General features: G+C 38.4%; 1 protein-coding gene across 1 annotated transcript in view; it reads right to left on the reverse strand.

Moving 5' to 3' along the window:
• SLC16A7 (solute carrier family 16 member 7) overlaps positions 1-8819 on the reverse strand; it is a 175242-nt gene extending 166423 nt beyond the window's left edge. Inside the window, exon 1 of the mRNA XM_027591774.2 lies at positions 8607-8819. The gene's annotated coding sequence lies outside the window, so the exon portion shown is untranslated. The remainder of the gene's footprint in view (positions 1-8606) is intronic.
• Between the last annotated feature and the right edge of the window lie 8158 nt (positions 8820-16977).

Below are 16977 nucleotides of genomic sequence, written 5' to 3' on the forward strand. Positions count from 1 at the left end.
TAGTGAAAGTAGACTCAGCTTTTACAAAAATATGGTACAATGCTTTTAACAGAATTCAGTCACATGATAGAACAAATTGGCAAATTCACTTTTTTTTTAATTTATTGAAGTCCATTCCTATCTATGTCCCAGCTCCAAAAATTTCCTTTTAAAAAGTCAATTTCTTGATTATATTGAATAATGGTGATCTATTTACTAGTATTACAGTCTTAAGCCAATTACCTGTTCTATCTGATCCTTAGTATTCTCTTCTGTAGAATGGGAACAACCACATCTACCTCACTGGGCTACTGTAAGTTTTTAATAAGATAGGGTATGAAATGCTCTTGACACAGTGTGGGCACTTAGTTGTGTTCTCGATATCTAGTATTTTTTTTGCTATAACTAGTGATCAGTAAAAATAACTAACACATGTCTAGCATGCATGTACTTTTTGAATATTGAGATAACTTGTGAGAAAAAATTTCTCTGTCCTCTACAGGAAACAATCAATTTTATCAGATGAGTAATATTCTGGATCAGTGATTTTTCCACATCGACTATACTTCAGTATCACAGATTATTAAGTAAAACAAAAATCTTATCTTTAAGTAATTCACCAACTGGGGGCACCTGGGTGGCTCAGTCAGTTAAGCACCTGACTCTTAGTTGCAGATCAGGTCATGATCTAGGGGTCCTAGGATAAAGGGTCGCACTTGGGCTCCCTGCTCAGTAAGGAGTCTGCTTCTCCCTCTCCCTTTCTCTCTGTTCTTTCCCCTCTACTCTCTATTCCTCCCCCTCCGCTCTTCCCCCCACTCTGGCTCTGGCTCTCAAATAAATGGATAAAATCTTAATAAATAAATAAATAAATAATCAATCCACCAATTGGTTCAAAGTTCTCATCAAGTTTAAGAATCATTATTCTAGATGAATACTTACAAAGGTATACTCACAAATGATTATAATATTATAGGAATTATATACAATGCTATGATCCTTATTTAGCAGATTTTTGTATTTATCCATGTGTTTGCTTTTGCTTTTGAGTTTTGTGGCACTTAAACTGACTGTCTCCTCATTTCACTTAAAGACTATCTTCTCAGCTCTAAAAATTTCTACTTCTTTCATTAAAGTCTTTTTTGATTTCTCCATCACATAGTAAAGTCTCCCTCTTCTAAAATCCTAGAGCAGGGATCAAAAAATATATTTTCCTTAAAGTGCTAGATATTAAATATTTTAGGTTTTATAGGCTTAGTTACAACTACTCAGCTCTATCCAGCAGCAGGAAATTAATTGGCCACTGAGAATGTAAAAACAAATGGGTGTAGCTGTATTCCAGGAAAACTTCATTTACAAAAACAGGCAGCAGGCTAGATATGGCCCAAGGGCTACAGTTTGTCAACCTCTGTTGCAGACTATCACTGCTCTCTACCATTTATTTTGACAATTCTACTCTGGATTGTACCTATAACTGGTACACATACTGAGAATGTCTCTGAAATTACAGTCTCCTCAGGGTGTCAGGAAGGATATCTTACACATAGTTTCAGCTCTCTATGTAGAGTACTTTATATAGAAATGCTAATTATTTACTTATTTGAAATGATTTAAGATATGGGAGCAAGATTTAGTTACATTAACATCTCAGCGGCATTAAAACATCTACTGAGACGTTGACTCTTGGGGTTCCCTAATGGGCATCCTTATCTTGCTGAGTCTTTAGTCTCTCTATCTATAAATGAATATAATCTATCTTACATGGTAATAATGAGAATTAGAAATATATATAAAAAATCAGACACACAGGAAGTGCTTAAATAGTATTATTAAAATCAAAAACATCAGAGACCAGCTTTGAAAATTTCTGAGCAGACAAAACCAGTTTAGTCATAAAAACAAAGCTTAATTTAGCTTATTTAGCAAGACTAACTTGACCTGGGTCAGTTCTTGCTTATGCCTCTGAAAGTCATAAGCACAACTTAAGCTGGTTCCCAAGGTTGATCTGAGGTAACTACTCACCAATTTCTTATCTAGACTTTTCTAAACCTGAATGCCTCCAAAAACACAGTGGCCCTATCCAGGTTACAAAAACAATAGGTAGAAAGCCTGAATATGTTAAGTTGATAGAGAAAATATAAGACATGTAAACTGTCACCAAATATGCACAGGCTGTCAATAAAAATGAAAAGGGATTTATTTTGTGTGGCCTCAGAAAGCTAAGTAAGGACTCAGGTAGAAGCAAGAACTTTGTCACAGTTGAAAACGCCTTAAAAAGAACAGACTGCCTCAGTGTATATACTTAAAATAAACAATAGATGGTTGTTTATTAAAGATGCTAAAGAAACAGTACATAAAAATGGAAGGAAACAGATGTGCTCTAAATTCCTTGCACCTCTGTATTCCACCAAATTGTTAAAAGATATGTTAATACAGATAATTATACCTGGCCTCCAAAAATTTGTATTACATAGGGAAACTAAGGACTTATACAAATGCAACAATAATAAAATGTTTAAAACAAGTAAGACAGATCACAAATACAACTTACTAAAATTTTTAAAAAGTTTCTTCTACTTATCTAGAACCTTCAAAGGAAATTTGAACATGGTATTTAAGTTCAGTTATGAAGGTGAGGTTAAGCTAGAAATGGAAAGAGCAGGAAGTTAGAGCATTTTAAGATGAAAGGACAACATGGCCAAAGGTATGGTGGCAGGAAATAGAATGCAGATGAATGAGACAGAAGGGACAGTTCAATTGGACTCAAGTATGATGATGGTGAGAGATGAGCTTGGAAAAGTTTTTTGCAATTACAGGGACTGAAATGCTAGTCATCAGACCCAGGAATGGGAGTCACCAAAGTGTCAGGAACATAACAGAGAGGGAGGTGTACTTCAGTAAGACTATCTGGTGGCAGGTACAGAATTAAGTGGTATAGTGAGAGGCTAGATGTGAGAAGAGCCACTAAGAGACTGACAAGATTCTAGGTAGTATGTCAAAAGTGCCCAAATTCTGTGTCAGGCAACAACAGAAAAGAGCAAAGTTTGAAAGAAGTATTTTGGTTGTACAGTTGTCAGATCTCAGCAACTGACTTGGAGATGCAAGACCAGGAGGAAGTCTCAAATCTAGACTAGGATGCTAATACCAATAACAGCAATAAGAGCAAAGCAAACAAGGAAGACAGAGTTCATAGGATGTTGTTGAAGGTGTCAGCGGCAGAGGGAAGGGGAGCTGTCCAGCAGGCACTTGGAAAGGTCGGCCTGAAGCTTATGTGAAGGTCAAGACTGAAGTGGGAGTTACTCCTCCCAAGGAAAATGGATGAGCTCTGTCATTCAGCAGAATATACACAAAAGAAAAACTGAGCAGGAGGTGAAAGAAGGAGCTGCAAATAAGTAGTCAGAGAAGTAAGGGAAAACAGGGAGTACCTGGAAACCAAAAGTTTAAGAAGAAACAGGTGCCAATATTGCCGAAGGCTGATGATAGGTTAAAACAAATGCAAGCTTGGAACCTAGGATAACATGATTATTACATGATTAAATTTAATACGTCTTACAAGAAGAACTTATTCCCTCAAATCAAGGTATTTTCACATGAGATTATCTTTTGAAGAAAAAACAGAAGACACTCTAATCTCAAGGATAATTTCCTTAAACATTCTCAATTTGATCCTATTGCCCAATAATTTTCAACCGCATCTAGTACCGTTCTTCCAAGAGATATCAGGGGCATTTTTTGTAATTATCATGACTGAGGGGAAGCTATCAGCATAAGGAGGACAGGGGTCATAGACACTAAATGTCCTGCAATGAAAGAGGCATTCCCACACAAAGAAGAGGTGTCCTGCCAAAATGCCAACAGTAGCACCTGTTGAGAAACACTGTCACATGATGCTGTTTATCACTGAATACACCTTTGGCATAGTTGAGAAAAACTGATAGAACTTTGGATTCTTACATTTTGGAGAATCAGACTTAAAGTAAGGCAAATATCATTAATAGTTCATCCCTTAGAAACTGTTAAGTAAATTCATGCCTTTTAGCTTTGCTGTTTATTCATATCTGATCTAGTTCCAAAAGAAATGGTCTTCAAGTAAATTACTTAGCAAGGCAGCTTCTTCTTACAAATTATAATTTGTCTGCATATTAGCTCTAATCAGAATCTGTTTAGGGGTATAGATGATTAATAAGAATACATCTATTATGTTATTAGGTGAGGAAACAGCCTATGTTTGACATAAAAAACTTTCTAAAAAATACCAACATTTTATGCAGATCTTTATTTTTCTAAACAAATATTCCTATTGTGTTCACCACTTGTACTAAATATTTTTAATGGAAAAATTGCTGTTTTAATGCCAAATATTACCAAAAATTAATTCCCAGTTCAGATAATTGAACCACATAAGTCAATTTTTGTAGGGCTATCCTAATTGCACAAAACTTTTAACAAAAGCATCTTTATAGCACCATTACGTAGCTGTCACTCAAATGCCCTGTAAGATTTTCATGCACTCATTTGGGGTTTAAATGAATATTAATGAAAACATTTGCAAGAGATTTTCATAGTAGGACAAGAAAGTGTTTTCAAAAATACTGGCATCACTCATTAACACTGATATTTATGAATATGTTGAAAACATCTCTGATGTACCCAAGCACCAATTAGTCCAGTGCTAGCTGGACTAGTTTTATTATAGTCAAGTTCAATTTGTTTTAACTTGTGGTTAATTTTTTCCCAGTGCTCTCGATTATTACAGTTTATACATAAATGCACATACCCCCTCCTTGTTTACTAATGGCCATTTATACGGGGTAAATGTTTTGTTTTGTTTTTTTTCTCTAGACAATGGTCCATATTAGGCTATTCTCTCACATTATGATTGTAAACTATTGGATCTCCTAAGTAGGCAGACTAGGCCCCTAGGTTCATCATTGAAGGGATCAACTGAAAAAATGAAAATTTCTCTTTAAAAAATTTTTTTAAGTTCTGTTTCTCGCTGAGACTTGGCGTACAGTTGTTTCTCAACACATTTCCTAATCACTTTGATCCAGTTTTGAGAAAGCCTTTGACACACCAAAATGACCTCTCAGACAGTGAGGGTCCATGTAATGGTTTATGATGCAATCCAACACTGTTAGGCCATCTAATGGGAAACATGGCTTTACAAGGGTTCTCAAATATCTGTTAAGAAGAATAAGCCAGTGATCCTTTAACAACCTAACAGCCTCAAGGCCACATAATTAATATGTACCACTAGCTGCCATTATGCATGTGCGTGGCACGGTGCTAAGCATTTCACAGGTATTATCTCATTTGATCTTTACTCCCAATATATGAAATTGAATATTATCCTCTTTTTGTACATGAAGAAATGAAGAAACAGTTTTTGAGAAGTTTTCACACATGAAGAAACCAAGATTTCGAGAGGTTTAGCAATATGTCCTAGCTCGTAAATGGCACAGCCAAGATCAAAACCCAGACAGATGAGACTACAGAGGCCCTGCTTTTACCCTCTTCCCTCCTTTGCCCCAGAGACCTGGGCCTCTAGCTGTGCAATCTGAGCAAGTTAACTCTTGGTGCCTAAATTCCTCTTATGCAAATGTAGATATTGATAGACTTATAGAGAATAGTGGCACAGTGCCTGGAACTTAGTAACCATTACAGAAATTTGTTACAGTACTATACTCGGGCTTTTCAGAGTAGATGGATTGTAGTCTGCCCAAAGTGTAAAATAAATTGCAGCTCAGTCTCTTCTTCCAAAAACAAATGGAAATTGATTATTGGAAAAGAGAATTTCCAGGAAAAGAGTGTCTTTCTCTCATAGCAAGAAGAAAATCCTCCATTTCCTGTCTATACAGGGTCACTCATTAGGCAAAGGATGGGGCTGAATACACCCGTTTCTGAGGTGAGGTGCCCTTCTCAAACTGCCTTTTAGCAGTTCTTAAAAACATTTCTTATAACTGCTAAATCCTTTTCAAGTTATTTAGGATATATGTCTCTTACACTGAGAAGGAAACTGATTGCAAGCTAATAGGATATTGTAATGAGCACCAGGTGTTGTATAGAAGTGTCAAATCACTATGTTGTATACCTGAAACTAATATTATACTGAATGTTAACTAACTGGAATTAAATAAAAACTTTAAAAATTTTAAAAAATTTAAAAATTTATATCTAACAACAACAACAAAGTGCTAATAGTACAGGAGGAAGATTAACCTGGATAACCAGATGCGAATTTTTTGAGAGCAGAATTCTACCCTCATCCATGTTGGTAACCACAGTGCAGTGTCTGGAATGATTCCAGGGTTTCAAAAATAGCTAGTCTATGCTTTAGGCGTTTTCCATATTCGTTATTCCCCATAATAGCACTTCAGGTAGATACCACCAACCACATTTTAGAGATAAGAAAAACTGAGGAGGAGATTGTTAAATAATTATTCAGCCTTACGAAAGTACAAAACTGACCTTGAAGTCTATGTCTAACTCTGAAGTTAATTACTTTTTTCCATGTGAATGTCTCAAAAAAATACCAAAAACCAAACAACAACAACAAAACAAAACGTTTAGTGAATGAATATAGAAGTAAAAGTAAATGCAGAAGACCTCCTTTTATTCCAGATTCATGATTCAGGAATATGACTGTGGATAAGGGATATTTTTATAGGTCACTCTGCCCTTCTTCCTTCAGGAGGGCTCAAGGCTGAGAATATAAGCCAGGTACTACAAAAGGGTAAATACATATCCAGAAATAAACTGAGCATTTATAGGAGGATTCAAGAACTTGGACACTGGGAAACGGGTGTTAAAATTTCAGATCACTTACCATTATTAAAACACTCCCTGGGGGGGAAAAGCAGTATGTAATTGCAAACTGCTGATTTGAGTTTTGCAAAAAAAAAAAAAAAACAGTTTCTGACTTTATGAGTTGTTACACAACACATTGAGTTGCTTAAGGTAGTAATCTTTCCCTTTCACTGAATCATTCAGTTGCCGGTTCGCTTAGATTGACTTAAATGCAATGTGTTCAGAAGCAGAAAGTGGAGCTAAGATTGCTTCACCAGGGCTAAATAAGGGTCACCTTGTTCAACCCTCATCTACTCTCTGTAGCCATCACCCAGCTTTGATTTCTCAGCCACACTCCCCCGAAATGCACACTTACTACTTGTGGTTCCAATGACAGCACACTGACTTAATGCGTCTTTTAAAAGTCTGCAGCCCTCTTGAGCTCTAAGCTTGTGTTTAGCCATAAAGCACGCGGTGCCAGGAAAGGGCATCTAGCGCCCACTGTTTCCTCCTGCCCAGTTTTTTTCCCCTCACCCTCATGATGGCTCACTATTTAAATCTTTACTGTGTCTCTTTTTTGGACCAGGAAAGGGAGGAGGACATGAAATATTAGCTTTCCTACAAACACCAGCCAGCCCTCAGTCAATCCAACCCACTGAGTACTACTTCTCCAGGAAGGGATGGTAGAGTCACTTGTAGAGAAACCGCTCATTTCCTGTGTGTGTATTTTAATATCCCTGAAGTAAACCACAAAGTGTGTGTGTGTGTGTGTGTGTGTGTGTGTGTGTGTGTGTGTGTGTGTGTGTGTGTGTGTGTGTGTGTATTTTAATATCCCTGGAGTAAACCACAAAATCCCCTCGCCAGCCGTACCAGGAAAGTAGCCTTGGTTATGACCGCCCTTGCCAAGGCAGTCTGCAATCCTTTTCGCGGAAGTTAAGGTAGAAAAGGGGCTGCAGAGGGCAGCAGCTCGGCAGCACCCTCCGAGAGCAGGCAGTTCGCACATCAGCCGCGTCTGTAGCCTCCCGCAATACCTGGCCAGGCCTGGCGACCCCAGCGTGGCGCAGCGGCCCAGAAAACCGGCATAATACCGGGAGGCGCAGGCCTTCCTCGGCCCCGGTCGAGTCAAGCTCCCTTCTGCCTGAGCGCAGGCCTCTTCCGCACACATCTTTCCATCCGCCTCCGCCCCACTATGCAACCTGGGGACCAAAAAATTAGGAAGACGACACCTCCTCCTTTTCTGTCCGCTCCTCCCAGCCTCTCCGAGCCCCGATCGTCTGCTACAAGAAAAGACCCTCCCTACACACACTTTCACCACCACTCGTCCGCAATCGCTGCGGCAACGAGGCCGACCCAGGGTGCTCTCGGGCCTGGGACGGGATGCTGGCGACAAGCGCACCGGGTATACGCCTGTTGGGAACCAGCCCTGAGAAACTCGTGGGCCGAGGGGGAGCACCGCGTGGGCAGAGTCTCCGCGCTATCGCCCAGGGAGTGGGCACCTCCCAGCCAAAAGCACGCGGGCGCGCGGGCGCTCCCCGCCCGAGACCCCCTCGGGCCCACCTCCCTGACGCGCGCGCGCCCGAACCCGCGCCAGCTGCTGCCCCCTCAGGTCCCGCGCAGCTGTCCGCGCGTCTCACTGACGCGAGCTCTACCGCTGCGGCCGCTTTGGTGGTTTTTGTCTATAAAAGGGCTCGCTGGCCAGCTCTGCGTCGGCGCGTTTGTCACCGGCTAGCCATTATTTTTACACACGCGTGCGGCTCCGCTGGCAGCTGGTTTGGCAGAGGCACGCTCGCCTTCCTCTCGGCCGGCGCCGCCGCCTTCCCCCCTTCCTCCCCGGGTGTACTTACTTTACCCGTGTCTGGCACGGGGTGGGCGCTGCAGCAATCCGTTCCGCCTCCTCGCCGCAGCCGGTTCGCCTCGCTGTCACCGGGTGAATGGAATTATTTATTTATTTATGTCCCTAGACTTGTCCTCGCCCGCCGCTGCCCGGGGAGGAAGGGGAGGAGGGTGGAAGGGAGGCGCAGCTGCTGAGCGCCCTAGTGGGTGCCCGGGAGCGCGCGCCACTGGGTGGGGGGAGTGGAGGAGGAGGGCGGGGGCGAGCGCTCTGGGCTTTCCGAGAGCTGGCGGGCCGCGGGTGGGGGCGAACCCCGCCCTGTGACTCAGGGCCGACTGAGCATGCTCCCAGCGACTGTCACCGCTGTAGACGCTCTCTGGGGCTCGGGGCGCACAGAGTTTAGTTTGGGCCAAGGAAGAAAGTCAAGAATCGGATAGGAAGAACTGTTGTTCGGGATCGGTCATGACACGTTTTACCGAAGGACTTTGGCGGCGAACCTAAGCCAGGTGTGCAGGAGCTCTGTTTAGATACCCTCTGGGAGTTGTGCAATCTATATGAGAGGGAAAGCACGCATGGGAGAGGAGCCTGCACAATGCAGGGAGATTTGAAGATTCTCATTGTGAGTGTGGCAGGAAAGTGGCCGTTTTTCCATTGAGGTCTTTTTTTGTAACAGCGAAGGGATGCAGTGTTGGAGATTTGGCTCACCAACCAAAACACTCTAAGGGAAAAATAAAATTTACACTGTGGGACAAGGAGTACAGAAAATAGTACAAGAAGAACTTGAAAACAGGAAAGAAATGAAGGAAAGTCACTTGTAAATAATTCCTTCCATTTTTAGTTTCTCAAATTATTTAATTCTTCAAAGTAGGATTTAGTATTTGTCAATGAATAGGGCTAGGGATAATGGTAATTCCACAACCATTGGTTTGGTTTCTTCTGCCTTTATTTTTTTTATTTTTTTATCCACTGTCTAGAACATGTTTCTTGAGGAAGCTGGAAAGAGGAAGGGCTGGAAGTGAATATTTAGTAACACCAAAGGTTGGGTTCCTTAAATGTCTTCACAGTTGAACTGCCTTTTGGAAGAAAAGGAACAAGAAGAAATGTGGGCTTGAATTTGAGAATTGGTATTATCGTTTTTCTGCCAATTTAACAGACCCTCACCTACAATACACACACATCTCTGCTCCTGAAAAGTGGAAAAGATACAAAGTTATGTTCATCTTAGATATTAATATAACTTCCTGGAAGCTTTTCTTACTTATTCTAGAACGGAAATCATTTATAAGAAGCCAAGATAACTTAGTTAAAATAATTGAAGCTTTGAAGCTACAGGGACAGGAATCAAAATGGTAATAACAGTAACAGTAATAATAATAATAATTACACTTATTTACTAAGTGCTTATCATTGTCAGGCACTGCCCGAAGCAATTTTATTGGTTATTTCTATTAATAAAATAACCCTATTAGATGAATACTATGATTTTTCACATATTACAAATTTGGAAATAGAAAAGTATAGGGGAGGAAAACTTTTTCCCTCTTACCTTCTATGTTCTTTGGTTGGCCTAATAAGTAAACTGACATGAGACAGATTAACAGGAGAAAAACAAATTCATATCTCTAGGAGCCCATAAATATATGAGACACAAAGAAGTGACCAAAGCAGACAAGGTTCATTGATACCTCCTTCTAGGCCCTGAATTCTCTATCTCTGGTGATAGGGATGTCTTTCTACCTCCTGGTACTGGGAGGGTAACTTCACATGAGAGATTTACTTCTTGTTTTCATGGGGACAAAGGAGGGTCAGAGTGTCTTTCTTGCACTGGCTGTTTCCCATGTAACTTTAATTCAAAACAATCAATATGCCAAAGTGGCATATTTGAGGGTGCCATTTTCTGCCCCCCTTCACAAGTTAAAGTCATTTAGCTAAATTCACATTGTCTTGCTTCTGCCACAGCTAGTTTGTAGGCTTGTACAGAACTTGAATCTTAGTTTCTGCAGCTACAAAATAGAAATAATATCAACTTGTTATTGCTGTCATAAGATTTAGGTGAGATGATATATGTATAGTAGATGGTAGATAATACGAGTGAATAAATGTTGCCTATTATTAGTAATTTCAAGGAGTTTGGAAGACAATTTTACAGAGGAAGAGATCTTGGAAACTAAGGAACTAAGGAAAGCAGAAATTTGCAGAAAGAACTAGATTTTTTGAACTAAAAATGTGTAAAGTGACATTTATATAAAATATAATAGGCATTTGTTAGTGTTAGGATGTCCAGCAGTGACTATAAACATTTCAGTTTCATTACAAAAAATAATGTTAAATTTTGAAAAGAAACAACACTAGGTCACACATCTCTAGGTCATGTTCTTGAGTGTTTGCTATTGACATTTTTCCTACTCATTCATCACTCATTTCCTTTCAAAGAAGAGAAAGAAGAAGAAAGACCATATATTTCCTGAATTTTGACCCCATTCTCCAATTTTCCTTCTTTTTTCTTTTTTCTTTTTTTTTTCTGTTTTTGTTTGTTTGCTTGTTTGTTTTTACAGCCCAACGTTCTTGGTTTATTTAACTCATTGTCAAATTCCTAAAATCACTACCCATAGCATGAATCATAACTGTAGCAAGTTTTTGGGTTTTTTTTTTAAGTCTTGTTTTTCCAACAGTTAAAACTCTGGATCCAATTTACCTAGCGTTAGTATTTGGGGATTCATCTTTAAGTTGCCTGATTGCTATGGCTAGGCATGCTATGTAGATATTTGGTTGGATTAGAAAGGAATCTGAAAGGAGAATTAGGTGGGAATAAATCTAGTCAATCTATCCTATGACATAGTGTTAATATTATTCAGAAGTTGAGAAAAGAATACAATTAAGGGAAAAGACAATCCATATGACCAGAACTTGAAATGCTTTTGGTAAAATTTTTTGCCTGGATTTCTATTCATAAGGTGAAATAACAGTGGAAGAAACAAAGAATAGCAATATACTCAATATTCTAGCAGCCCATTTCCACAAATAAGTAAACTAGTAAATATATAAATAGCATATAAACTAATAAAGCTCAAATGTCTTGCACTGTCTACCCACAGCCTCTATCCTCAGCTATGAGGTTCTCTACCCTCAGCTATGAACCCTCAGGTTCTTCATTCCTCAGCCATGCCATATCTTCTCACATTTTGCTGACTTTTTGCATTCCCCATTTTCTCTTGTCCATGTCAAACTTGTCTGAGCCTTGTTTTTCCTTCAGGTCCAGCAAATGTGTCATCACCTCTCTAGCATTTCAAGGAATCCTTCAATAAGAATTAATTCCATCTTCCCCTGTGTTCTTTTTCATAGAACATTGTGTGTGCCTCTATTTGGAGCATTTTCTTTCTGCTTTACGTTATGGCTATATTATATATTTTTTTCTGTCTCCCCATCTATTAGGTTGCTGGAGGACAGAGATGACATTTTATTCATCTCTGCAGTCTTCCAGTATCTGGCACAAATTCTTGCAGAAAGAAGATAATCAATAATGTTTGCCAATTGGAGGAAAGAAACGATAGTGTGACTTTAAGGAACAGATATATGGTAGAGGTTGTTGGTGCTCACAATATCCATGATCTGCACAATATTACATTTCCCAGCTTCTCTGACAGTTATATTGGAGTCATGTGACTAGTTCTAACAGAGTATGAATGAAAGTCACACATATCATTTCTGGGCAAAGGGAGTTAAGAGCCAGGGTGCTTCCTCCATTTTTGCCTTTCTCAGTCTCATGTTTTAGATAGAATAGCTATAAAACAGAATCATTAAAAGATAAAGACAGACTGCTTGTCTTACACTGGACTTTGTGTGAGCAAGAAACTATTAAGGTGTTAAGCCACTGATATTTTGGGCATTATTTGTTATGAAGACCTAGCCTAGCTTATTCTGACCAATACACGATGTTACTTAAGAAGACTATAAATCATAATGGAATAAAGACCCAATGAAACGTTGAGCTTAAGAGAATGCTTTAATATGTTCTTAAGTCAAGGCTAAAAATAGATATTTCACAACCCATAATTGATATTTAACAGCTTTTTTACATGGCAAGACTTTGGTGAGACCAAAGTAGACGTGTGTGTGTGTGTGTGTGTGTGTGTGTGTGTGTGTGTAAACTACACATGATAGATTTTAGCTAAGAGCAAAAGGCCAAATGTCCAAATATTTCCCGGTAGCCTGAGTGAAAAGAAGCATGTACCTGCCATCCAGTGGCGGCATACAGTGACTGAGATTGTAGGCGACTAGCAGCTGTGAATATGATTACCTCTGACCTGGTTTCATAGAATGTACAAAATATGAAAGACCTCTGTCCACTGCTTGTAGATTTATATCTTGAATACATCCATATAGTCTACTCTGGAAATATCTTCTATGGAAGCTTCCCACTGAATTGTGGAGAATGCAAATCTCATCTCCTTTTACAAAGAGTAAAAAAAGAGAGGGACTCCTAGGTGGCTCAGTCGGTTAAGCATCTGCCTTCGACTCAGGTCATGATTCCAGAGTCCTGGGATGAGCCCCACATAGGGCTCCCTGCTCAGCAGGGAGCGTGCTTCTCCCTCTCCCTCTGCTGCTCCCCCTGCTTGTGCACTCTCTCTTTCTCATAAATAAATAAAATCTTTTTTTAAAAAGAGAGAAAGAAAACGTGTTGGACATTGCTGTATGGTGTGACTTTCCATAACTATACAATAGCCCAGAGAGGTCTTTTGTCAAAATAAATGACCTTTGGAGCTCTAAAAATCTCTTGATGGATTCTGCATTTAAACTCCTGTCCATTGATATTTTTCTAACTTTATGTTTTATTTAATGCTATCTGTAAAGTGAGCTTAAGGGATTCTAATTGTAAGTGTCTTTTTAAGATTTTATTTTTAAGTACTCTCTACACCCAACATGGGGCTTGAAATTACAACCTGGAGATCAAGAGTTGCGTGCTCTACCAACTGAGCCAGCTAGGTGCCCCTGAATATTTTAATTATTCTGAAGTATATAAAAGTTTTCATTATAAACTGTAAACCTTTCTGGCAGGGTTCTTGTAAATAGTGGCATATAATTGTTTAATACTTAATGAATTTTATGAAAGAAATCAATGAGGACTGAATATGGTACCAAGGAACCTCGGTTTCAGTGCCTTTTCCTGTGCATATCGTCTTAGGTGGGTCACTTAATCCTAGCTTCACTTTCTAAACCTCTATGGTACTTTCAAGCACTTCAAGGGTGCAAAGATCCACAGAAATTATGCATAATTTTAACAAATGAAAATATTTATGTATGGTAGAGTTTTTTTCCTAATTAACCAAAAATAGGTATTTCCTTATATTTTGGACAGCAGTATTTATTGATCAGGATACGTTTTATAAAATGCAGCCATAAGGTTACCTGCTTAACTTGTAACATTGTGTAACTTGCCCTGTGCCTGGAATGTCCTTGAAGATTGAGTCACTGTTTGCATTTACATAATGCCTCCCAGGTCACAAGAGAGTTTCATGCTAAAATACTCTCAGCTACCTGCCTCTCAGTAAGCTAAATTTTCAAACTGCCCTTACTTTATTTCTTGGCTGAAGTTCAGGCCATATTGCCATTTCGTTTTTCATTCAGAAGCTCTTTTTCTGCTTTCTCTCTGCCAGGAATTGACCCAAACTGCATATTTGTTTTGTGCCGTTTTGCTATGTAATGGTAATTGATTTCTTAATGTTGGCTAATTTTCCTGGGATTATGTTGATAGTGATCTTGAACAATCACTTGTTACAAATTTTTTTCCCAAGACATTATCTGCATGAGGTCAGTTACACGAAATGTGGTATCAGTTTCAAATCCACAAAATGTGATTCTGCCTTTAGCTCTATGATTTGAGCTGGAGCCTAGCAATGTAAGTCATCGCCTGAGGTTTATTGATCTTGCATTTTTTTTATCTTGGTCCACCAAAATTTCATTTCTCAACACAGGTCCAGAGTCAAGAAATCCAATAATGACTTTGAAATATTTATCTTCATTCATTTGGCATATTTGTTAAGCAATCTGCCAGTCACTATAATAAACTTTTTAGTTTTAAGTGGTGCTTCTCTCAAGAAGCCTATACACTATGTATTTAATTTTCAGACTGATTCTGATCCTAATGCTGTGATTACCTCCACTGCATAATTATGTTTGCTCATAGATACACACCAGAGTATAAATATTGGGATATTAGGTTTTTTGAATGATATTCTTTGCAGGTTTTTTTTTTTAATCTAAACTGGAATAGACCACCCTGGTCATTGAGTTGAAGAGTTATCTACAGACCCAGAAATATGTTTCAAAAAAGACATGTAGAGTTTTTCCTCAGTAGCCTTTATGGAGGAGAATGAGCTTTCTTTCATGATGTCAAAGGCCAAAACAGAAATTGTGGATTTCTTTGTCAATATACCAGGTTTATTTCATGTTAAATACACTTGTACTGAAGCATAACTTACATACCTTAAAATGCTTGCATCTTAAGTGTACAGTTAGATGAATCTTAACTACTACTCCAGTCAAGATTTAGAGAACTTCCGTCATCCCAGAAAGTTCTCTCTTGCTGTTTTTAGTCAATCTGCTGTGCAACCCAGGCAATCATTGATCTGATTTTTATCATCATAGACTAGCTGGTTTTCCCTATTCTAAATGTTATGTAAATGGAATAATTTAATCTGTATGCTTTTGTAACTGACTTCTTTCATTCTGCATATTTATCTTTAATTCATCCATTTAGTTATGTGTATGCTTTACTAGTCTGTTCTTTTCTTTGCTGAGTAGTGTTCTGTTGTGTGGAAATGCCACAAATTCTTTTATCAGTTCACATGTTGATGAATATTTGAATGAATTTTATTATTTGCTTCTATAAATATTTAAACACAAGTATTTCTGTGGACATATGTTATCATATCAAGTTTGATTTTTAATACATACAATAAAAACTTAAAAAAAAGCAATACAATGTCTGAAATGAGTATTTCAGATACTCAGCATCTGAGTAACTGGATATCACCCTAGTTGGGCACTTCATTAATGCACTAATTTGGCAAAGACACAAATCTGTTTAAACTTTACTTTCTTCATAAGAAGTAAAAATTTGATTTGGTTATTAAGAAGCGTCAACCAGACAATGTAAATGGAATTGCTTTCTAAGTTACAAAGCTTAACAAATGAAAGGTGGTATTATCTTATGTAAAATATGTACATATTTAGGAAATAATCCCTCAGAAATAAAATAACTAAGTAAAATAAACTGATTTGACATAATTTGAATTATGAAAACAATCAAAGACAATGTAAAATTAATTAAGATTTGATATTTAAGTTTATCTCCTCAATAATTTTTTAAAGAACAAATCAGATGATTGCAAAATCCAGAAATAGTTTTATAAAGAAAAATTAATCACTTCTTGGCTTCATACTTTAAAATAAGTTTCTGTTTAGTTAAGATTACACATATATATTTGGTAACTATAAGAAAAATCATTTATTATATAGGAGCTGCAGACCCACTTGTAGAGTAGTACATAAAATGATATTCTTTCCCTCTGTCTTTCAACCAAATTATAACTTGAGAATAAAATTCTTCCTCATAACTATTCTGAAGAATTTTATCTCTTTTCCTAGGTATGGATCTGGGTATGAGATTTTTAAAGATTATCCCTCTTTTTGTCTGAGTGGTTTTTCTTCCTTCCTTCCTTCCTTCCTACTCTGGTTACTATTTTTATATAAAAAGTTTAAAATTGTACTATAAATCAACAGTAATTTCATTACGTTCATGGATTCTGTTTGCAGAACAGGGATGGCTTGTCTCTGCTCCATAATGTCTAGAGCCTCAACTAGAAAGAATGGAACACAGGGTCCTAATATCTCTTAGGGGCTTCTTCAATCACATGTCTAGTTCCTGGGCTAGAATGGGTCAAAGGCTAGGCTCATCTGTGTCTCCTTATTGGAGTACTGAAACATGGTTTCTCCTTATGGCTTGGGATTCTTATACTATGATGGGTGTCCAAAAAGCCTCATGAGAGCTAGGCTTTTAAGACCCAGATGGAAATTGACCTAAACAGAGAAGTTACTCAGTGTCTCCCCCCTGCATTCTATTAACTAGTGAGTCACAGTCAGTGTTAGTTTTCTATGGTTGCTATACCAAATTATCACAAACCTTGTGGTCTAAAACAAAACAAATTTATGAACCTTTGGTTCTGTAAGTTGGAAGTCTGAGTGAGTTTGACTAGTTCCTCTGCCTTGGGTCTTACAATCTAGGGGAAATTTTGTTTCCAAGGTCACTCAGGTTGCTTGCACAATTCAGGTCCTTGAAGTTGGAGGGCTGAGGTCCCCATTTCTTTGGTGGCTGTTAGTTCCTT

Source organism: Zalophus californianus, chromosome 9 (genome assembly GCF_009762305.2).
Source record: "Zalophus californianus isolate mZalCal1 chromosome 9, mZalCal1.pri.v2, whole genome shotgun sequence".
Taxonomy (NCBI): domain Eukaryota; kingdom Metazoa; phylum Chordata; class Mammalia; order Carnivora; family Otariidae; genus Zalophus; species Zalophus californianus.